This window comes from Sus scrofa, chromosome 10, assembly GCF_054392235.1.
Source record: "Sus scrofa isolate SSC_HxYL_T2T_F1_AM1 chromosome 10, Sscrofa_HxYL_maternal_Yorkshire_Landrace_v2.0, whole genome shotgun sequence".
In the NCBI taxonomy this organism is placed as follows: Eukaryota; Metazoa; Chordata; class Mammalia; order Artiodactyla; family Suidae; genus Sus; species Sus scrofa.
In genome coordinates, this window is record NC_139392.1 from 49,004,685 (window position 1) to 49,028,359 (window position 23,675).

The 23,675-nt window shown below is 37.8% G+C and overlaps 1 pseudogene; it reads right to left on the reverse strand.

Annotated features, from left to right (window-relative positions):
* Positions 1-772: 772 nt before the first annotated feature.
* LOC146399374 (olfactory receptor 4P4-like) lies at positions 773-1,708 on the reverse strand (annotated as a pseudogene).
* Positions 1,709-23,675: the final 21,967 nt, after the last annotated feature.

Sequence of the window (23,675 nt, forward strand, 5' to 3'; positions counted from 1 at the left end):
TTATACCTAAGACATGGACACTAAAGCATAGGGGTAGAACAAGCAGAGGGGAGAGAGAAATAAGGCATATGAATAAGATTTTAGAGTATGTTTGGGGCATGCAGAGGGGTCCACTCTAGCTGGATGAAAGCATCCAAGCAAAGAGAAACAGAGAAATAAACTAAGGTAAGGCAAAAATACCAACCATGAGTCTCCAGTTTGTCATCTGCCCTGCTAAAACTTCATATGTGTTAGATAAAGGAATATTACTTCTTTATGGAAAACAAATGTTACTCATATCATAGATATTTGAAATAAAGATGCATATCAATAAAGCAAATTGCCAATACTCAGAGTCAGTAGTCACCTAGGTCTCCCTGACCACAAAGCCTACTACAGTAATTTATGCAAGTGCTGTGTAATAATTTATACCAATCCTGTGACTTTTACAATGAGTAAATTCAACTTGGACCAATTTAGGACGATATTTGATAAACAATTCAGAAGGTTGGATTTTATCTCAAGCAAAATAGGGTTCCATAGCAATTTTCGGAGAGTGTTCTGATATGATCAGAAATGTGCTTTAGAAGGACATTTCTGTATGCCTTAGAGCCATGGGATCACACCCAGAACCTAGTTGGAAACTTCAAAGTGCAAACTGCAATCTGAATAACAGTGATTTGTTTCTTTGGTCCAACTTCCCCAAAAAAGCATACATATTTTCTATCTCAAACAATAAATTCCCTGGAGACACCAATCAGAGGTGCAATGAATACCATCTTATATACTTCAATTATGAGTGTGCTATTTTAGACCACACCTTCTTCATGGCAATTTTCATCTCCTCATTTCTCAGAGTATAGATGAGAGGATTCAGCACAGGGGAAATCATAGTGGAAATCATGGAGATTTCCTTATCCTTGTTTTCTTTCCCAGCAGGTAGCACATAAATGTGGATACCAGGAACAAAGAATAAAACCACAACCATTATGTGAAAACTGCATGTTTAGAGGGCTTTCTGCCACCCCAGAGAGGAATGTGTTCTAAGACTATATAATATGGTTATATAAGAAACTACTAGTGCAGGAAAAACAACCACCACCACCACCCCTGAATTTGCAATCATTAAGATATTCACAATATGAATACTGCTGCATACCAGTTTCAAAAGTGGCTTCACATCACCTAGGTAGGGATCTATCTGATTAGGACCATGGAAAGGTAAACTGAGTATCACCACCAGTAGAAAAATAGAGCACCCAAAACACACAGCTTAGGCCATGATAACCAACACAATGCACCTCTGCCGGTTCATGATGACTATGTACTGCAGGGGCTTGACAATTGCAACACAGTGGTCAAAGCCAAGGATACCAAGATGAGTATTTACACACCTGCCATCAAGTGGGCACCGAAGAGCTGGGTAATGTCATTGCTATAAGAAATATTTTTTCTTTTTGCAGCTAAGTCCCTGATTAGCCTGGGGACCACGATAGAAGTGTAGAAGCGGTCTATGAGGGAAGGTGTCAGAGAAAGTAGTACATTGGTTGTTGGAGTAGATGGCTGCCAGTGATTGTAAGATTAGGCTGTTTCCCATTAAAAAGACGTAGTTTCACATCAAGACTGTCAGGTAACATATCAGGAACAAGAAAAGAAACAGTAGCTCTGTTTGCTTATGTCCCCACAGCCTCATAAATACAAATTTTGTGACATTGCTCTGATTTTCCATGAGGGTGGGGTGTGTCCAGCATAAACAACAGAAATTTAATTTGTCTGAAATTACACTGAACATAATACATCTTTAATAGAACTTTTGAAGTTTCAGAGTATTTATACATTTAAAAAGATGTAGATTATACAAGATTTACTTCATACTTATTTTTTTAAATCTTTTTTACAGTAACAGTATTATATTTCAAGTGAAATTTAGGGAGAGTATATTTTAGGTCTGGAACTTCTGTAACTCTTTTGCATGAATACTTATTTTTTGATACTCATTTTACATGGGAGGAAGTAGAAAAAGTTAATTCCACGAAATCACTAAAACATTAAGTAGCAACCTAAGATATGAACTTGTATTTGATGCCATTTTCTATGCTTTGCACAATTATGCTACCTCATCTAAGAGCCAAAAGTACTACCGCTTGTTTCCATCTCTATAAAGAATATGGGGTCTCATACCCTTCTGCTGTTAACTGCCTGTGAAACGTCAAGCCCCTGTCTTGGCTATTGTGAATAGTGCTTCTATGAAAACATGGGTGCATGTTTCTTTTTCAAGGAAAATTTTGTCTGGATATAGGTCCAGCAGTGGGATTGCTGGATCATATGATGGTTCTACATTTAGTTTCCTGAGGTACCTCCATACTGTTTTCCTTAATGGTTGTACCAATTTACCTTCCTACCAACAGTAGAGGAGGGTACCTTTTTCTCTACACCCTCTTCAGCATTTATTGTATGTTGTCTTATCAATGATGGCCATTCTGACTGGTGTGAGATGGTATCTCAGTGGAGTTTTGTTTGCTTTTCTCTAATAAATAGTGACATTGAGCATTCTTTTCATATGCCGGTTGGCCATCCATATCTCTTCTTTGGAGAAATGTCTATTTAGGTCTTCTGCCCATTTTTCACTTGGGTTGGTTGTTTTTTGCTGTTGTTGAATGCATGAGTTGTTTGTATATTTTGGAGATCAGGCCCTTGTCTGTTGCATCACTGGCAAATATTTACTCCTGTTCTGCAGTCATCTTTTCTTTTTTTTTCTTTAATGGTTTCCTTTGCTGTGCAAAAGCTTTTGGTTTGATTAGGTCCCATTGGTTTATTTGTGTCCTTATTGTCATTATACTAGGAGGTGGATCAAACAAGATGTTGCTTGATTTTATGTCAAAGAGTATTCTGCCTATGTATTCCTCTAGGAATTTTATAGCATCTGGCCTTATATTTAGGTCTTTAATCCATTTTGAGTTTATTTTTGTTTATGGTGTCAGTGTTCTACTTTCATTCTTCTACACATAGCTTTCCAGTTTTCTCAGCCCCATTTACTGAAGAGGCTACTTTCTTCTCTATCTTTTTTTTTTTTTTTTTTTTTTTTGTCTTTTTGCCGTTTCTAGGGCCACTCCCACAGCAGAGGAGGTTCCCAGGCTAAGGGTCTAATTGGAGTTGTAATCACTGCCCTACACCAGAGCCACAGCAATGCAGGATCTGAGCCAAGTCTGCGACCTACACCACAGCTCACACCAACGCTGTATCCTTAACCCAGTGAGCAAGGCCAGGGACCGAACCCGCAACCTCGTGGTTCCTAGTCAGATTCGTTAACCACTGCGACACAATGGGAACTCCAAGAGGCTACTTTCTTCCACTGATAAATTTTGATTTAGATTTATCTAAAAAAAAGACTTTGGCAAATGAAGGAAAGAAATAAATTTGCTCAAACTGACCAAAAGCATCTGCATATAACTTACAGTTACCAGCATACCTCCTGGAATAAGTAAAAGAGTAATGCCAAGTGACAAGAATGTGGAATTACAATATGTTATACTGTGTGTGTACATGTATATGTGTATTTTTGTGCCTGTTCATGAAATTGTTTTATATATACTTGACTCTGAAGTATTATTAAGTATTTATAATTCTTATGGTCTTTTCAAAAGGAGTTTACTAGTTTAACACGGTGTACTATAACATAACAATAAAGGATATGCGCTAAGAACTTGGAGAAAAAATAGTAAAAATTATAATCTGATCTAATCTTGGTTCTGATCATTATTAGATCTAATTTATGTTCTTGATCTTTATTAAATCTGCTTGATCTTGGGCAGGTTCCTCAACGTTTCTGTGCTTCTATTTACTGATGTGTAAAATGATAGTATTAATTATTTCACAGGTTTCACAGGATGATTTGCAAATACACTTGGAGCACAAAAATTATTCATGAAATTTTTGTTTATACTATAATTAATATTTTGGTCTTTGAGATGGTTTCTCATTTGCAAAATGGATGAAATAATACTACCCACACAGGTTGCTATCATGCCATGTCCATGGCAATCAATTATGAAAAGTACATTTATTAGATACTATAAAGTTATTGGGAAGTTCCCATTGTGGCTCAGCAGTTAATGAATCCAACTAGTATACATCCATGAGGATACAGGTTCATTCCCTGGCCTGGTTAAGTGGGCTAAGGATCCAGTGTTGCTGTGAGCTGTGGTGGAGGTTACAGATGCAGCTTGGATCCTGTGTTGCTGTGGCTGACTATGAAAAGGATCTGGATAAATCCATGAAGAAACCCTAGTATTGGACTATCTGTAGTGATTGCCCTTGCACTATGCAACCATCATGAATTGGTAGCTATGTGGCCTGCTAGTGGGAGTTATGTCGGTGGGAGGCTTTCTTCATGGATTTATCCAGACCCTCTTCATAATCAGATTGCCCTTTTGCAGTCCTAACATCATAGGTCATTTTATGTGTGATCTGAACCCTTTGCTCAATCTTGCCTGCACTGATACCCCACACAACAGGGCTCTTTGTTGCTTTTAGCAGTGGATTTATCTGTATATTAAACTTCCTCCTCTTGACTGGCTTCTGTGTGGTCATCCTGCATGCTCTAAAGACAAAGACCTTGGAAGTGAGGCAAAAAGTCATCTCTACCTGTGTCTCCCATGTCATGGTGGTTGTCCTATTTTTATGCCCTGCCTATTTATTTGTATACCTGAGACCTGTGGCTACTTTACCTAATGATAAAGCAGTTGCTATGCTCTATACTCTGATAACTTCCATGTATATACCCTTTAATATATACTTTGAGAAGTGCTCAAATGAAAAATTCTATTAGGAAACTTTGTAGTAGGCAAGTGATTTTAAGTGATAAATAAAATGTGCATTGTGCCTAATATTTATTCAACTGATGCAAAGTTCAAAAAAGTTATTGTTGATGATCTTAGCAAAGAATGTTTATGATATAAAGAGGAAAAAGTTACTGCCATAAATCATAGACTCTGCAAGGAAAGAAGAAAAAAAAAATGAGTGTAAGAAAAATAAGAAAAACCTAGCCCAGGATAAATCTTGGAATATTTGGAACATTTTACCAAATTGGAGCTTAGTTTTACCATCCTCATCAATGTATATAGATTCATAAGCTTTCCTTTTAATGAAAAAATAAAGAAATACAAAACATGTTGATATTAAGCGGTAACCTCTAAAACAATCCATAGAGGTGGGCACAGCTACTATCTCCATTTTACAGACGAGGAAAAAAAAAAAAACCCCACAAAACTCCAAATCAGAATATTGAATACACACACACACAGAATAAGAAAGGGCAAGAGAAAGACAAATACATACTACATAACATACCCATGCATGCTGTTATGTTTAATATGTTATATATTAAATATATATTATTGCATAGACTGTATTATTATTTCATCATATATAGATAGATTCTAATAGTTTTCATTAAAAACTCTGCTCATTTTATATATCATAGTTGATGGTAATATGATAACTTTAAGAATGTGATATGAAACTACTCTAGGAATATAAAAGCAATGGGATATTTAACTTCTAAGAAGTAACAATGTTATACCATGTTTTCAACATTCTTTGTCGCATTCTGAATCCTATTATAAGAATTGTGGAAAGGTCTTATGCTGAAAATATATCAGAGAAATGTTTCAAAGTATATTTTAATGACAAATGGGAATTTAAATTAATTAAATAAATTGTCATAATTTATAAAGAAATTGCCTACCTGCTAACAACAGTTTCTACCAGTGTCATAATATTTGCTATGCGATATCTGGCACAATATCTGATAAATACCAAATGGATAAATAAATATATAAGGAAGAAGCATGCATTTAATGAAATGCAGAGCAGAAAAAGTAAGAATGAGGTTAGGACATTTTTTTCTGCCTTCATCTCCTTCAAACCATGAGAATTCTAGTTGTATTTCTTTGGGAAATCACATCTGTTTTTAGTCTTGCTTAAACTGGGAAAAATAAAGAAATAGAAATCAAGTATTTTATCCGATGAACAAAGAGTTTACTTTGGTATTCTCCTTGCTTTTACCAAGACTTCATCATTTTCTGAATGTGGGATGTTTTTTGTTCCATTCGCCTTTTAATTAGCTTGCTTTTTGGTAACATTTAATTATGAAAAGCTGTTTTTAAAAATCTGTAGCTTCTGATGCACACAAAGCAATTTCAGGGTAAATATATTCCATTCATTTTTTTCCTTTCCTCATTCATTTAGCAACAGATATTCTTAAACTCACAGAATGCATCAAGTACATTAAGAGTCACCAGGGCTTCAGTGGTGAGTAAAGACTAATCTAAATGATTTCTTCGCAGAGCTTAGAACCACTGAGAGACTCCCAAAGAAAGCAGAGAGATATCACACAGTGTTATAAATAGTAAGATAGTAGAAGCACAGGGGGGTGCTATGAAAGTATGTTTGAGGGACACAAAACAATATCCTGGGGATTCAGAAGATTCAAGTGTGAAAAGACATAAAAAAAGGGATGCAAAGGATATAAAGATCAATAGAATGAATAGGCATCAGTTAGACAAAGATATTCCTAGGAGATGGAATATATAACCAAGGCAAGAAGGTGAAAATAAAAATGCAGAAATCCTGATAAATTTGATACAGCTATGGTTGTCATATCAACTATTTATTTGAGTTATGTGCATTGTGTGAGAAAGGAACAGGGAAGACCAAGAAGGCTCTCATAACTGTGTTAAAGGCTCAAAGCTAAGTAGAGTGAAGAAAATTTTGGAAGGTTTTTTAATCTAGCAAATGATGCTGTTATATTTGAGATATAGAATGATGACTCTAGCTACAGAATGGAAAATCAGTTGAAGAGGACAAGGTGGGCAGCAAAAGAGTAGTAAGAAGGTTAATGTAATTAATTAGTAGTACCAGCTGATGGAGAATATTGTGGACACTGCTGCACCTGGTCAAATCTCATTCACTGGACCAGTGCTCCCAGGATTATCTGCTGTTTGTCTGGGCTGCTAACAGCTCACAGGTCCCATTGTTTCCAGAAAATTGCACAAGAGAGAATTGAAACTGCCTCACTTGGTGACTAGGCTCACCATCTGAAGGTCCACCAATGTCCATTTAATGACTGAAGATGGAGTAAAAGGAACTGGTATCCTTGCCTAAGGGTGAAACCTGGGCAATACTGTAACATATACTACAAGTATGAGTTCCCATGTATCCAGGCTGGAACCAAACTAATGGAGACTACACCTTTTTTCTCCCATCATAGGCAGTTCCCTCAACCCTTCTTATAAATTACTTTCATAAAAATTCCATCCCAGCATCTGCATTTAGGAAACCCAAACTAAAATGCAAATATAGAAGGAGAAATATTTTGGAGTTATAAAAAAAAGAACTTAAAATAAGATGTGGACGTGAGAAAAAGAGTCATGGATTAAATCTAGATTCTGGCTTTTATCACCGAATATTTGAAGAAATTGAGGAGAAGCAACAGAGAGAGAGGATGAGCATTCTTTGACAGTGGACAAGGCCTCTTCACACCCAGTGGACATGGCAACTCACTCTCAGGCTAAAGGATTATCCCTTCATTGCCTGAAGAAACTGTAATGACCTGCCCTGCCCTGCAATGGTTGCCACGAAAGACCATTCTCCTCAGGACCCACACAACCATAGCACTCACCCCTCTTTTCTTCTAGTTCTATAACTAGACACAGGTACCAGGAAGCTGCTAAAAGTGAGGTCCTACAGGGACTTCCCATTGTGGCTCAGTCAGTTACGATCCCTGGCCTTGCTCACTGTGTTAAGGATCCAGCATTGCCATGAGCTGTTATGTAGGCTGCAGACACAGCTCAGATCTGGTGTTGCTGTGACTGTGGTAGAGGCCAGCAGCTGCAGCTCCAATGTGACCCCTAGCCTGGGAACTTCCATATGCCAGAGGTGCAGCCCTAAAAAGCAAAAAATAACTATATATTATATGATATCCTATTGTACAGCACAGGGAACTATATCCAATCTCTTGGGATAGAACATGATAGAAGATAGTATGACAAAAAGAAGATATGTATGTATACACACACACATTTATATATGGCTGGGTCACTATGCTGTTCACCAGAAATTGACACAACACTGTAACTCAACTATACTTTAATAGAAATAAGTGAGATACAAAATGTGATACATTAGGAAGTTGCACTACACTCCCAAGTAACTACCTGAGTGTTCTAAGACAAAAATACATGATAATTGTAGAAAAACTATACATTTTGATCAGGCCTGATTTATTGATTGGCACTAAGAAGAGATTCTGACTTTGACACTGACACTGGGGGAAATAAGAAGGTCTCTAAAAGTTTGTGTGTTGGTATAGCTAACACATGAACCAAATGGTGGCCCACAGTGAGCAGCTTAGAAACGTCAGTCCTGCTTTGGGTTAATGTAGAGGAAGAGATTAAAAAGGCATATGGCGACTGGAAGGCCAGAATGGATATGTTATTGAAGATAAACTCAGCTACCCTGAGAGGTTCTAGAACACACACTTTTCATCACAATCATGAAAAATAAATTTGTAGCAGAGCCCTCGGCATCCATGAATTGCTCTGTGATGGCTCACAAAGAAAAGGAAAAAAAAGAAAGGAAAAAAATCTCTGTAGGATATCATGCAAGCTTCTCTGATCCAGTGGGTCCGTGGTGCTTGGTATGTTAGTGGCAAATGGGGATGCCAGTGCCTTTGGCAAGTCTCCACATGCAAACTGCACTGCAGGCACTTAGTATTTTGGAGCAAAGCTTGCCACCTTTTGCAGTTAAACATTCTGCTTTTGATAAATAGCACCTGGCCTGTTATTGGACATTAGTAGATTCTGACTGCCTTCACTAGGGCTACCATATAACCTGGGCTGCCCATTATGAACTTGCTCTTATCTGACCCATCAAAGAAATAAATTTGGGCATGCACAACAGTGCTTCATCATCAAATGGACCGGCACAAGTAAGACCTGAAGGCAAACATATTGTTAAGTGGCAAAAATACTCACAGTCTTGGCCCGTCCTATACTCCCTGTTCTCTCCCTGCCTGCTTCTATGGAGCCATGAGGAATCAACTACAGTTAGTTGACAGAGGAAGAAAAGACTAAGGACTTGTTTACAGATAGTTCCACAATGATAAGCAGCCATAACTTGAAAGAGGAGGAATTCCTGTTGTGGCTCAGTGAGTGAAAAACCTGACTCCATGAGGCTGCAGGTGTGATCCCTTGTCTCGCTCAGTGGATTAAGGATCTGGTGTATGCCGCAAATGGGGCTCAGATCTGGCACTGCTGTGGCTGTGGTGTAGCCCCAGCTGAAGCTTTGATTCTGTCCCTAACTAGAGAACGTCCATATGCCACAGGCGCAGCTCTAAAAAGAAAATAAATAAATAAACAAAACAATAACCTGAAAGTGGAAACCTACAGTGCTGCAGCCCCATTCTGGAAAATTCCTAAAGGTCAATATTAATGGAAATCCTCCCAAAGAGTACAAGTTCAAGTAGTGCACCTGGTTGTTGCCTTTGCTTGGAAAGAGCAATGTCCAGATGTGCAATATATACTGATTCATGATTTTTTTTTTTGCCATTTTCTAGGGCCCCTCCCATGGCACATGGAGATTCCCAGGCTAGGGGTCGAATCAGAGCTGCAGCCACCAGTTTACACCAGAGCCACAGCAACGTGAGATCCAAGCTGCGTCTGCAACCTACATCACAGCTCATGGCAACGCCAGATCCTTAACCCACTGAGCAAGGCCAGGGATCAAACCCGCAATCTCATGGTTCCTAGTCGGATTCGTTAACCACTGAGGCACGACGGGAACTCCATGGTTCATGTTTTTTGACCACTGATTTAGCTGGATGTCCTGGGATATGGAAGGAACATGACGATAATTGGTAACCCCCCCCAAAAAAAGAGGAAGATGTGTATTTATGTACTTCTCTGAAAGGACAAAATATATGAAAATATTTGTGTCTTACAGCACTAAGTATAAAAATGGGAGTGGTACCATTCATGGTTATTTTTAGTAACTATTAGTAATAATGTTGCTTCCTATTTCCAGGAACAGGGAGATATTATGCTCTGCTGACTTAGAGGTTTTATTTATTTATTTATTTTTTATTTTCCCACTGTACAGCAAGGGGGTCAGGTTATCCTTACATGTATACATTACAATTACATTTTGCCCCCCACCCTTTCTTCTGTTGCAACATGAGTATCTAGACATAGTTCTCAATGCTATTCAGCAGGATCTCCTTGTAAATCTATTCTAAGTTGTGTCTGATAAGCCCAAACTCCTGACCCCTCCCACTCCCTCCCCCTCCCATCAGGCAGCCACAAGTCTCTTCTCCAAGTCCATGATTTTCTTTTCTGAGATGTTCATTTGTGCTGGATATTAGATTCCAGTTATAAGTGATATCATATGGTATTTGTCTTTGTCTTTCTGGCTCATTTCACTCAGGATGAGATTCTCTAGTTCCATCCATGTTGCTACAACTGGCATTATGTCATTCTTTTTTATGGCTGAGTTCCATTGTGTATATATACCACCTCTTCCGAATCCAATCCTCTGTCGATGGACATTTGGGTGGTTTCCATGTCCTGGCTATTGTGAAGAGTGCTGCAATGAACATGTGGGTACATGTGTCTCTTTTAAGTAGAGTTTTGTCTGGATAGATGCCCAAGAGTGGGATTGCGGGGTCATATGGAAGTTCTATGTATAGATTTCTAAGGTATCTCCAAACTGTTCTCCATAGTGGCTGTACCAGTTTCCATTCCCACCAACAGTGCAGGAGGGTTCCCTTTTCTCCACAGCCCCTCCAGCACTTGTTATTTGTGGATTTATTAATGATGGCCATTCTGACTGGTGTGAGGTGATATCTCATGGTAGTTTTGATTTGCATTTCTCTTATAATCAGCGATGTTGAGCATTTTTTCATGTGTTTGTTGGCCATCTGTATATCTTCTTTGGAGAAATGTCTATTCAGGTCTTTTGCCCATTTTTCCATTGATTGATTGGTTTTTTTGCTGTTGGGTTGTATAAGTTGTTTATATATTCTAGAGATTAAGCCCTTGTCAGTTGCATCATTTGAAACGACTTAGAGGTTTTAGTTCCAAAGGGAGAAGTGCTTCCACCAGGAAACACAGAAAGTTTCTCTTCAACTGCGAGTTAAGTCTTCTGCCTGACCATTTTAGAACCCTCCTGCCTCGGAATCAACAGGTGAATGAAGTACTTTGAAGGTAGGAGTGATTGATCTTGACTACAGGGGGAAACTGCACTACTACTTTGCAGCAGTGATGAGGAAAACTATGTCTGAAAGACAGGAACTCCTATAGAGCCTCTTTTAGTATCACCATGTATGATAACTAAGAATGAAAGGAACTGCAACAACCCAATCCAGGCAGAACTATTAACAGCCCAGACTTTTCAGCAATAAAGGTTTATGTCACCCCACCACATAAAGATCACCATCAACTCAGGTTTTGCTGAAGGCACAGAGAATGCAAAATGCGTGTGTAAAAGAAGGAATTAGTTATAAAGGTCAGTTACAGCCATGTGACCAGTTACAGAAATGAGACATGTAATTACATGTTCTATGTCTATGTTCTATGTTCTCTTTAATTTATGAATGTTTGTGTATGTGTTATACACATAACAATGTGTATATACACACATATATACCCATACACACATATAAACATACATATATGTTATATAGGTATGCATATACATATATATATATATCTTTTTTATCTTATTACTATGTCACACAAAATAAGATGTTAACTTTCTATCACGGTATTTAAGTATTGTAATTTCCATCACAGCATTTAAAGTTTTATGATATCAAGGGCTCTACCTCCTTAGAGGGGAAAGATTTGGTGCATTTTCACTTGTACACAGGATAGTTGTGCCATGTTAGGCAGAATTATGACCTCAGTGTTGTCCTTATTTGGAGATTAACTATGATTAAATGTGGTGCATGCAGGTACTAAAATGGCATGCCATTGATTTGTGATGGCCAGTGTTTTGTGTTGACTATGCCACAAGATGCACAGACATATTTACCAAAACATTGCTTTCGGTTGTGTCTTTGTAGTTGTTCTAGAGAAAATTAACATTCTAACTGGTGGACTGAGCAAAGCATGTTGTTCCCTATGCTGTGGGTGGTCCTCATCCAATCAGCAGTAAGTCTGAAAGTAACAAAAGAATGACCTCGCCTGAGTAGGAGAGAATTTTTCAGCCTGAGAGCCTTCAAACTGAAAATCAGCCCTTTCTTCTGAAGGAATGCATGCTGGCAAATTAGCTTTTCCTAATCCTACAGCAACTTCCTGCCAATGAACTTGAACTGGGACATTGTCTGTTACTAGCATACAGCAGTTTCTGGCCTTTAGACTCAAATCAGGACTTTGGTCCTTCAGATTTTGCACTTGCCAGCTTCCATAATCACATGAGCCAGTTCCTCCAAGTAAACCTCTCCTATGAATCACTATTTGTTCCAAAATATATCACATTTTCATGCACTAGAAAAGTTAATATTTTAAGATATCAATAATACCTAAAACAATACAGATTCAAACAATCCCTGTCAAAATCCCAAGGACACTTTTTGGAGACTGGGAAAAATCACCTGAAAATTAACATGGAATCTCAAGGGAACCTGCAAGCAAAGTAACCTTGAAAAGTCAAAGTTGGAGATTTCACCCTTCATGCTTTCAAAACATAGTATTCAAAAACAGTGTGGTACTAACTGTAAAGACAGGCATATAGAACAGAATAAAGAGCCAAGAAATATCCCATCATATTAATGGTCAAATGTCTTTCTACTGAAGTGCCAAGAACTCCCATGGGGGAAAGGACAGTTTTTTCAACAAATGGAGTGGGCATAACTAGATATCCACATGCAAAGGATTAAGGTGGACCTTTAAAGTACACCATATACATAATACACTCAAAATGTATCAAAGCTTAATATTAGAGCAAAAAATATAAAACGCTTAGAAAAATTATGGAGGAAAGAATTTAGGACATTAGATTAGGCACTGATTTTTTTTGTCTTTGGTCATTAGAGGCACACCCATGGCATATGGAGAGTCCCAGGCTAGGGATCTAATCGGAGCTGTAGCTGCTGGCCTAGACCACAGCCATAGCAACCTGGGATCTGAGCCACATCTGCAACCTACATCACAGCTCATGGCAATGCCAGATTCTTAACCCACTGAGCAAGACCAGGGATCTAACCCACATCCTCCAGGATACTAGTCGGGTTCATTAACCACTGAGCCATGATAGGAACTTCAGCAATAAATTTTTAAATATGACATCAAGTACACAAGTGACAGTACAAGAACAGGTAAACCGGATGATATCAAAATTATAAGCTTCTAAGCATCAAAGGGCAGCATCAAAAGAGAGAAAAGGCAAACCAAAGAATTAGAGGAAACACAAATCTCTGATAAGAAAATATTCAGAATATCAAGGAATTCTTACAACTTAGTAACATGTAAATGCCCAATAAACAGACCAACAACTTGAATAGTTGTATTTCCAAAGAAGATGTACAAATAGTCAATAAGTACATGAAAAGTTGCCCAACATCATTAATCACACTTGTGCACTGTTCCTGAGGCTATAAATAGTGCCACCACTATGAAAGTCCCTAAGGCATTCTTCAAAAATTTTAAAATAAAATTAGAATATGATCCAGCATTTCCACTTGTGGGCATAAACCAAAAATAACTGAAAGCAGGGACTTACAGATATATTTGTAAACCCATATTCATAAAAAGTTTTTCAGAGCAGTCAAAATGGCTGAGGAACCTAAGTCTCCAACAGCACAGGGATAGATAAACAAAACATGGTATCCATACAATGGAATATTATTCAGCATTAAAATAAGTAGTACCAGATGCATGCCACAACAGAAATAATATGTGAGCAATGTTAAATTAAGTAAGTTGTTCTTTTAAATTAATTTTATATTTTATAACTAGTTTATATTTACAGGTAGGTTGTAAAAAACAGCACAGAGAATTTCCATATACCCCACATTCAGTTTCCCATGTTATTATACTAGTATGGTGCATTTGTCACAACCAATTAACCATCATTATTACTTTTTTGTTTTGGGGGGTTTGTTTTTTCCTTTTTATGGCCACACCCACAGCATTTGGAAGTTCAAATCGGAGCTATAGCTACCAGCCTATACCATAGCCACAGCAACATGTGATCCAAGCCAAATCTGTGATTTATACCACAGTTCATGGTAATGCCATATCCCTGACCCACTGAGCAAGGCCAGGGATCAAACCTGCATCCTCATGGATACAAGTTGGATTCATTTCTGCCCAGCCACAATGGGAGCTCTGATTACACTATTTAAAAAAAAAGTACTTTAACCAGACTCGTTCATTGTTACTGATGCATTTTTCTCCTGTAGAATCTGATCCCGGAATCACATTATATTCACTTGTTAAGTTTTCTTGAGCTCCTCCAGACAGTGATGTTTTCTCTGAATTTTTTTTTGTCTTGGATGACCTTGATAGTTCTGAAGAGGACCAGTCAGAATTTGTGTAAAAACCCCTCCACCAAGGTCTGTTATTTTACTCAAGATTAGACTGGGGTTACAGGTTATTGAAAGAAAGGCCACAGAGGTCAAGTACCATTTTTATCACATCATATAAGTGGGTATATATTCTCAATATGAATTGTCCTTGTTGATCTTAATCTTGATAACCTGAATGAGGTACCACTTGTCATAATTCTCCTTTGCAAATTTACTCTATTCTCTCATTCCTTAGAAGGAATTTTAAGTGTGTGCTCAGCTCACACTTGACAGAGTATCTACATAAATCATTTGGAATTCGTTCATCTATTTTATCCTATTCTTTTGTCATTTATTCAATTATTTATTTCATTATAATTCATGAATGTTTATTTTCTGTTTTGAGTTATACCTCAATTCTCTGTTATGCACTGTGTTGCTGATTTTTTTTTCCAGCTTTGGACTTTGGGGGGTCTTTGGTTTGGCTCCTGTGACCCTCTGTCATGTCCTCATCACTATGTGGGGAGGTTTATCTTAGTACTTCCTTACTTTCTATCATTCCTAGCTGCCCCTGTTCATCTTTATATTCCCTGACCCAGACCTAAAATCAGTCATTTCTTCAAGAGACCCTAATTCCTTTTATTGGAGTATAGTATTAGAAACCAAGTCTGGGGTACTAGGAGAATATAATTTCTTATTCCAGTCAAAATATGTAATTTATGACCCACAGAAACATCTTTATTTTTAAATAAGCCACCTTTTTTTCTACATACTGTGAAAAGACAAATTGTGTGAGAGTGGATTTCAGAAAGTGAGGGATGAATCTGAATCAACTTGGTCTGCCTTCTGGCATGTAGGTGAGAAGCAAAGTCTCCTTGGGAGATTTAAGAGATCCTGGTTCTAGATAATCAAACAGAATTTTAGGATTTTTTTTTCTCACTTGAGTAAAGGGTATCCAAATTTCCTTTGGAAGGAAAGAGGGCAACTAAACATCCTAACCTCTGCATGAACTCTTTCAAAACTGGTTAAGGTTTGTACTGGAGATTAACTTAGTTTTATATAATACTCAGAGAAAGTGAATCTGATAATGTGAGTATCTAATTCACAGAATGCATTTGTGGAAGGACAGAAAGTTCAGGACATTTTTAGGGGTATTCTACATTCTAAAGTGAGATGATGGAAATAAAAGACTCTCCTGAAAGAAAGGGGCACTGCTAGGTAAGGGGTATTGGAATGGAGGGTGTGAGAGATAAGAATATAGAAATCATGCCTATCTACAGGAGTTTCAGGATATGCTTAGACATGATGATTTATCAGTGATATAGTAGAATTCAGACTTCCCTTTTCCTCCTCGCATCTCAGTATAGTAAAGTGTAGGACACTATTGGGTTGTATCCACAGGATATTTTCTCAGTTCTTCTCATTCACTCAAAAATATTCCAGTGCCTATTTATTCTAGATGCTGAAATATAGTAGTTTATAGATAAAAACTATTCTTATGATGCGTCATTCTAATGTGTGTTAATTGTGTATATATATATATATATACAATATAATTCTGATGTGTTTATATTTCTATCTACATAGACATGTAGATATGTTATGCGAACTATACATATGTGATTATCTTTATATGGATATATATGTATAAATATACAGAAATAGATAAGTAGAGATAGTTCTATAACATTCTTTTTTTTTTCTTTTTAGGGTTGCACTCATGACATGTGGAGATTCCCAGGCTAGGGGTTGAACTGGAGCAGTAGCTGCTGACCTACACCACAGCCACACCCACGTGGGATCTGAGCCATGTCTTCTGCAACCTACATCACAGCTCAAGGAAGCACTGGATCCTTAACCCACTGAGTGAGGCCAGGGATCAAACCTGCATCCTCATGGATGACAGATTCATTTCCACTGAGCCACGACAGGAACCCCTATAATGTTCTTAATTGATATAAACTGCAAATGATTTTTCATGTTTTTTGAAGCGCTTTGCCCAGATTTTTTTTGGAAAACATCCAGAGAGTCGGTGAACCTGTAGTTAAAGGCAGTGTAATGGTTTATGATGGGATTAAGAAGCCCTGAGTTCATACTCATCTCTATAGCTGACTCTACTTATGCTCTTGAGACTTACTGTTCCCACACCCACCAAATATTGCTGTCCTTCCTGTTTACATCACAGGACAGTTATTATGGCTCAGGAATATGCCACTGTGAATAACAAACCATCACAAGCTTTACTTTTACATGATAACACATGATAGTGATACATTTTCAAATTTGACCAAAGAGCACATTAAAAAAGGGGCTCTGCTAATACATCTCTTGCCAAGAATGCAGTTTCCCCATACACAGAGTACAAATGCAAGTTTTGTTGGCATTCTTCCAAATACAATTCATTTATGTATGATTTTCTGGGAGTGTAATATATAATACCCTGCTTTTAATTACCTCTTATCAACCTAGCACACAATGTCCTCTTACTTTTCACTTTAGAATATACTTTAGAGACCACTGCATGTATATCTGCTTTGTTTATATCAATGGTTTTTATCAACATGTTCTATCAATAAAAGCACATTCTCTCTTTGTTTTTATTTATTTTTTTTTAATTTTATGGCCACATCCGGGGCATTGGGAAGTTCCTGGGTTAGTCCAACATTGTCTGGTTGGACATTTAATTTGAATGTATTTAATTGTGTGTTAAATTAGAATATTTCTATATGCTTTATTATATGTAATAAGACAGTTTTTGAAAATCTATTATTTTGCCTATTATTTATTTTACTGTATTTTTTAAGATTGACAAATGAAATCCAATTACACTTGAAAGTTATGCTTTTGACTGGTATATGGGTTGTAAATATACTTTATCAATTTGTCTCTTATAATTTGTTACTGACTTTGCTGCTATTTGGAGAATATAAGGACACATAAAACGATTTGTCCAGTTTTTGGCATACAGCTAGATACGAATAAATAATTATTTTTTATTTCTATCTTCTCTTACTTGAAGTGAGAGTACAGGATACTTAAGATTTATGTCAAAAAAAGATTTATATCACAAAAATTCTATGTATTCTAAATTTCAGGTATGACTTGGAGCTTCCTGTGTTCATTTTCTAAATCCCTGGTCCTAATCTTTAAATCTGAAATGTAAAAGAATGTTCTTATTTCTGGAAAATGTACTCCTTCTGTATTTCCTTCATGTTAGATTCAATGAGTCCATGAGTCTTAAGAAAACATATTGAAATACTTAGAAAAAACAATGACAAGCAGGGTCAATTTAACTTTGGACAACACAGCATACTTTAAAGGTTATAAATTTTAATAATAGAAGCTGAATTTAAATAAGAACAACCAGAACATTTTAAGAAATAAAAAGAAATAAACTTAGTCAAGGCAAAAGATTAAAATAAATCTCATGATGGCTTAAGGACAGTTGCTAAAAGGCATCCAAGTACAGCATTCACCAAATCATTCAGGTCTGTTTTTGAATCCTAGTTGACTGCAGTCTTCATCAAAGTAGAAAGTTTTCACTCAGCTTCTTAGAAGTTACATTACAGCTGTAACCTTCCCCTTTGGGTGATGGACTCAAGCTATGAGCCATCTGAGCAGCTACCACAAGGCACAGACTTACATCATTCTAGTTGAGCCCTTGAGGCTGACTCTCCACTGACAGAGGTGGTACTCCCTAATGTGGTGAATTTCCACCCACCTACTTTAATAATAGGGTGGTCCCAGGGGTAAGACCATCACTGGGCCAGATTGACATGCAGAAATATAGATCACAATATTAACCATTTACATTGTTTCCTGCACTATGATCTGTACCTCAATTACAGAATGACCACAAGCTATATCACCCAACAAAGTCATATGCTGCTTAATGTGCAGTGCTTTGTCTCCCTCCTGCTGGAAAATTTATCTTTAAAGCTTAAGTAGTTTAGGAGATGGAATTAAGATGGTGGAATAGAAGGACTGGAGCTCAACTTCTCTCCTAAAAATAACAAAATTTACAAACAGATGCTGAGCAATCTTCAACCAAAGGTACTGGAAACTTTCAAAAAGGTATCCTACTCTGGAAGACAAAGAGGAGGCCACATCAAGAGGTAGGAGGGGCAATTACACAATATGAGCAACCTCATACCTCCTAGGTTGGAAGCCCCACAGACTGCAAAGTAACTTCATGGAGACTCACCTACACAAGTGAGAGTTCTGAGCCCCACATCAAACTCCCAAGTGTGGGGATCTGGCACTGGGAGAAAGAGTCCCCAGGACATCTGGCTTTGAAGGCCAGTGGGGCTTGTGGCTAGGAGCTCCAAGGAACTGGGGGAAATGGAGACACCATTCTTAAAAGGTGCACACGGACTTTCACATGCACTGGGTCCCAGGGCAAAGCAACGTCTCCATGGGAATCTGGGTCAAATCTGACTGCAGTTCTTGGAGGTCCTACTGGGAAAGCAGGGGTGAATGTGGCTTGTTGTAGGGGAAGGTAACTGGAAGCAAAGCTCTTAGGAATATTCAGCGGTGTGCCTTTCTCTGGAAGTGAACATCTTGGGAAAATCTGGCCCCACCCATCAGTGCTGAGACACCCCAGGCCAAACAACAATTCAGGTGAGATGCAGGCCCACCCATCAGTAAACTGGCTGCTTAGAGACCCTCTAGGCACACGGCCACCTCTAATCCCACCCAGAGACAGGGCCCCACAAACCAGAGGATAGGAATCAGCAACACCTACCAGTGGGCAGGCATCAGTCCCTCCCATCAGGAAGCCTACAGCAAGCCCCCATACCAACTTCAGCCACAAGGGGGGGCAGACATCAGAAGTAAGAGAGCCTATGACTCTATTATCTATAAAAAGATCACCACACCGAAAGCTATAAAAATGAAAAGACAGAGAACTATAACTCAGATGAGGGAGAAAGAAAAAAAAAAAGAGAGAGAAATCAGCTCAGTGATGAGGAGATTCTTAGCCTCCAGGAAAAAGACTTTAGATTGTTGATGCTGAAGATGATGCAAGGCATTGGAAATAAACTGGAGGCAAAATGGATAATTTACAGGAAATATTGAGCAAAGAGATACAAGATATAAAACTTAAACAAGAAGAGATGCAAAATTCAATAACTGAAATAAAAAATTCACTAGAAGCAGCTAACAGCAGAGTACAGGAGGCAGAATAATGAATAAGCGAGGTGGGGGACAGATTAGTGGAAATTACGGATGCAGAACAGAAAAGAGAAAAAATATTGAAAACAAATGAAGAGAGTCTCAGAGAACTCTGGAACAACGTGAAACACACCAACATCCGTATTATAGGGGTGCTAGAAAGAGGAGAGAGAGAGAAGGGGACAGAAAAAATAGTCCAAGAGATAATAGCCAGAAACTTCCCCAACATGCGAAAGGACCCACTCACTCAAATCCAGGAAGCACAACGAGTACCATATAAAATATACCCAAGGAGGGATACCCCGAGACACATATTAATCAAACTGACCAAAATTAAAGACAAAGAGGAAAACTTGAAAGCAGCTAGGGAAAAGTAACAAATAACATACAAGGGAACCCCAATAAGGTTATCAGCAGATTTTTCAACAGAAACTCTGCAGGCCAGAAGGGAGTGGCAAGATATACTTAACGTGATGAAAGGAAAAAACTTCCAACCAAGATTACTTTACCCAGCAAGGCTCTCATTCTGATGTGAAGGAGAAATCAAAAGTTTTACAGATAAGCAAAAGCTAAGAGAATGTGGCAACACTAAACCAGCTTTACTACAAATACTAAAGGAACTTCTCCAGGCAGAAAAGAAAAGCCACAACTGGAAGCAAAAATACCAGAAATGACAAGGCTCACTAGTAAAGCTATATGTACAGTAAAGATACAAAATCATCAATGCACAATTATGCCACCCAAATCAGAAATCATGAGAAGAGGAGAGTACAAATGCAGGACACTGGAGATGCATTTGCAATTAGGAGAGCAACAACTTAAAACAATCTTGTATATATATAGATTGTGATATCAAAACTTCAGAATAACTGCAAACCAAAAATCTACAACTGATACACAAACAAATAAGAAAAATCAACTCAAATACAATACTAAAGAGAGTCATCAAACCAAAAGAGGAGAGAACAAGAGAAGAAGTGATGAAAAAAGAGCAACAAAAAGAAATCCAAAGCAATTAATAAAATGGCAATAAGAACATACATATCAATAATTACCTTAAATGTCAATGGACTAAATGCTCCAACCAAGAGACACAGACTGGCTGAATGGATACAAAAACAAGATCCATATATATGCTATCTTTAAGAGACCCACCTCACTTCTAGGGATGCAAACAAATTGAAATTGAGAGGATGGAAGAAAATATTTCATGCAAATGGGGATCAAAAGAAAGCTGGAGTAGCAATACTCCTATCAGACAAAATAGACTTTAAAATGAAGACTATTTTAAGGGACAAGGAAGGTCACTACCTAATGATCAAAGGATCAATCCAAGAAAAAATAAAACAATTTTAAATATCTATGCACCCAACACAGGTTCACCGCAATATATACGGCAACTGCTCACAACCTTAAAAAGGAGAAATCAACAATAACACAATAACAGTGGGGGACTTTAACACCCCACTGACAGCAATGGACAGATCATCCAGACAGAAAATCAATAAGGAAACACAGGCCCTGAATGAAGCATTAGACCAGATGGACTTAATAGATATTTATAGGACATTCCATCCAAAAGCAACGGAATACATAATCTTCTCAAGTGCATATGGAACATTCTCTAAGATTGATCACATCCTGGGCTACAAATCCAACCTCGGTTAACTTTAAGAAAATTGAAATCATATCAAGCATCTTTTCCGACCACAATGCTATATGACTGGAAATCAACAACAAGAAAAAAACTGCAAAAAACACAAACACGTGGAGACTAAACAACCAATGGATCACTGAAGAAATCAAAGAGGAAATTAAAAAAATACCCAGCAGCAAATGACAATGAAGAGACGAATTCCAAAACCTATGGGATGCAGCAAAAGCCGTTCTAAGAGGAAAGTTTATAGCAATACAAGTCCACCTCAGGAAACAAGAAGAAGCTCAAATAAACAAGCTAACTTTACATCTAAAGCAGCTCGAGAGAGAAGAACAGACAAGACCTAAGGTTAGTAGAAGGAAAGAAATCATAAAGATCAGAGCAGAAATCAATGAAATAGAAATGAAGGAAACCATGGGAAAGATCAATGAAACGAAAAGTTGGTTCTTTGAAAGGATCAACAAATTTGATAAACCCCTAGCCAGACTTCTCAAGCAAAAAAGAGAGAGGACTCAAATCAATAAAAGCAGAAATGAAAAAAAAAGAGAAGTAACAATGGACATCACAGAAATAAAATGGATCATAAGAGACTACTATATGCAACTATATACCAATAAAATGGAAAACCTAGAAGAAATGGACAAATTCTTGGAAAAGTACAATCTTCCAAGACTAAACCAAGATGAAATAGAAAAGATGAATGGACCAATCACAAGAACTGAAATGGAAACTGTGATTAAAAAACTTCCAACAAACAAAAGTCCAGGACCAGATGGCTTCACAGGTGAATTCTATCAAACATTTAGAGAAGAGCTAACACCTCTCCTTCTGAAACTATTTCAAAAAAATTGCAGAGGAAGTGATACTCCCAAACTCATTCTATGAGGCCACCATCACCCTGGTACATCTATGGCAAAGACACATGTACTCCGATGTTCATTGCAGCACTATTTACAATAGCCAAAACATGGAGTCAAACCAAATGTCCATCAACAGAGGAATGGATCAAGAAGAGGTGGTATGTATACACAATGGAATATTACTCAGCCATTAAAAAGAACGAAATACCAGCATTTTTAGCAACATGATGGACCTAGAAACTATCATGTGAAGTGAAGTCAGCCATAAAATGAGACACCAACATCAAATGCTTTCACTGACATGTGGAATCTGAAAAAAGGACACAATGAACTTCTTTGCAGAACAGATACTGACTCACAGACTTTGAAAAACTTATGGTTTCCAAAGGAGACAGTTCAGGGGGTGGGGGGATGTGTTGGGGTTGTGGAATGGAAATCCTATAGTACTGGGTTGTGATGGTTATTGTACAAATGTAAATGTAATAAATTCATTGAGTAATTAAAAAAACCCTTTGCAGCCAACTAGATGGAACTACAAACTCTCCCACTAAGTGACATCATTCCAAGATAAAGACAAATACCACAGGTTCTGCCTTCTCTCTTGAAACTAACAAATGGCACAAAGGAACCTTTCTACAGAAAGGAAATGCATGGACGGGTCAACAGGGATCTCATTGCCAGATTGGAGGGTGTGTGTGTCTCAATGCCTGGGAGGTGGGGGGGGGGGTGTCACAGATTCAAACTCTTGCATTTGGAGTGGGTAAGCACTGTGATCCTGATGGATAGCTCAGGCAACCATATCTAGTCACTTTTGGGGAAACCAGTTGGACGATACTGTGAGAAAACAAATCTGTATATGCATGTATGACTGGACCACTTTGCTGTGAAAGAGACACTGAGCACCATAGATAAGCTATAATGAAAATAACGATAAAAAAAAAGCTTAAGTAGTTGATGATGGAAATTGGTATTCTTGAGCAGTTCTACATCTTAAGTGTAGTTCAGACAGATTAAAAACAAAAAAAAACTTTAACTGCATAGGAAATATTTATGTTTACTTTCCTAATGCATAAAATTGGTCCTTGTTTTCAAAGCCCCACAATCCACATCGGTGGGAACAAAAAACCTTATAGAGACAACAGAAAGTTAACTTCCTAGAGGAAAGCACTTGCAGTAAGAAAAAGCACTGAAAGAACCAGGATCTCTTTCTTTTTCTTTCTCTCTCTCTTTTTTTAAGACATTATTAATTTCCCTTCAAAAAATACAGAAATAAACTAATAGCACAGTTTAGCCCAGAGATTTAGCCAACCGCACCTATTCTAGGTACATTCAACCAGTTCCAAATCTAACCTCAGGGCAGCACTCCTTCAGGTTACAAAACATCCATGGGAACTCACTTACTCCATCGCAAAGATGCTATCCCTTAGCAGTTGACCTCTCT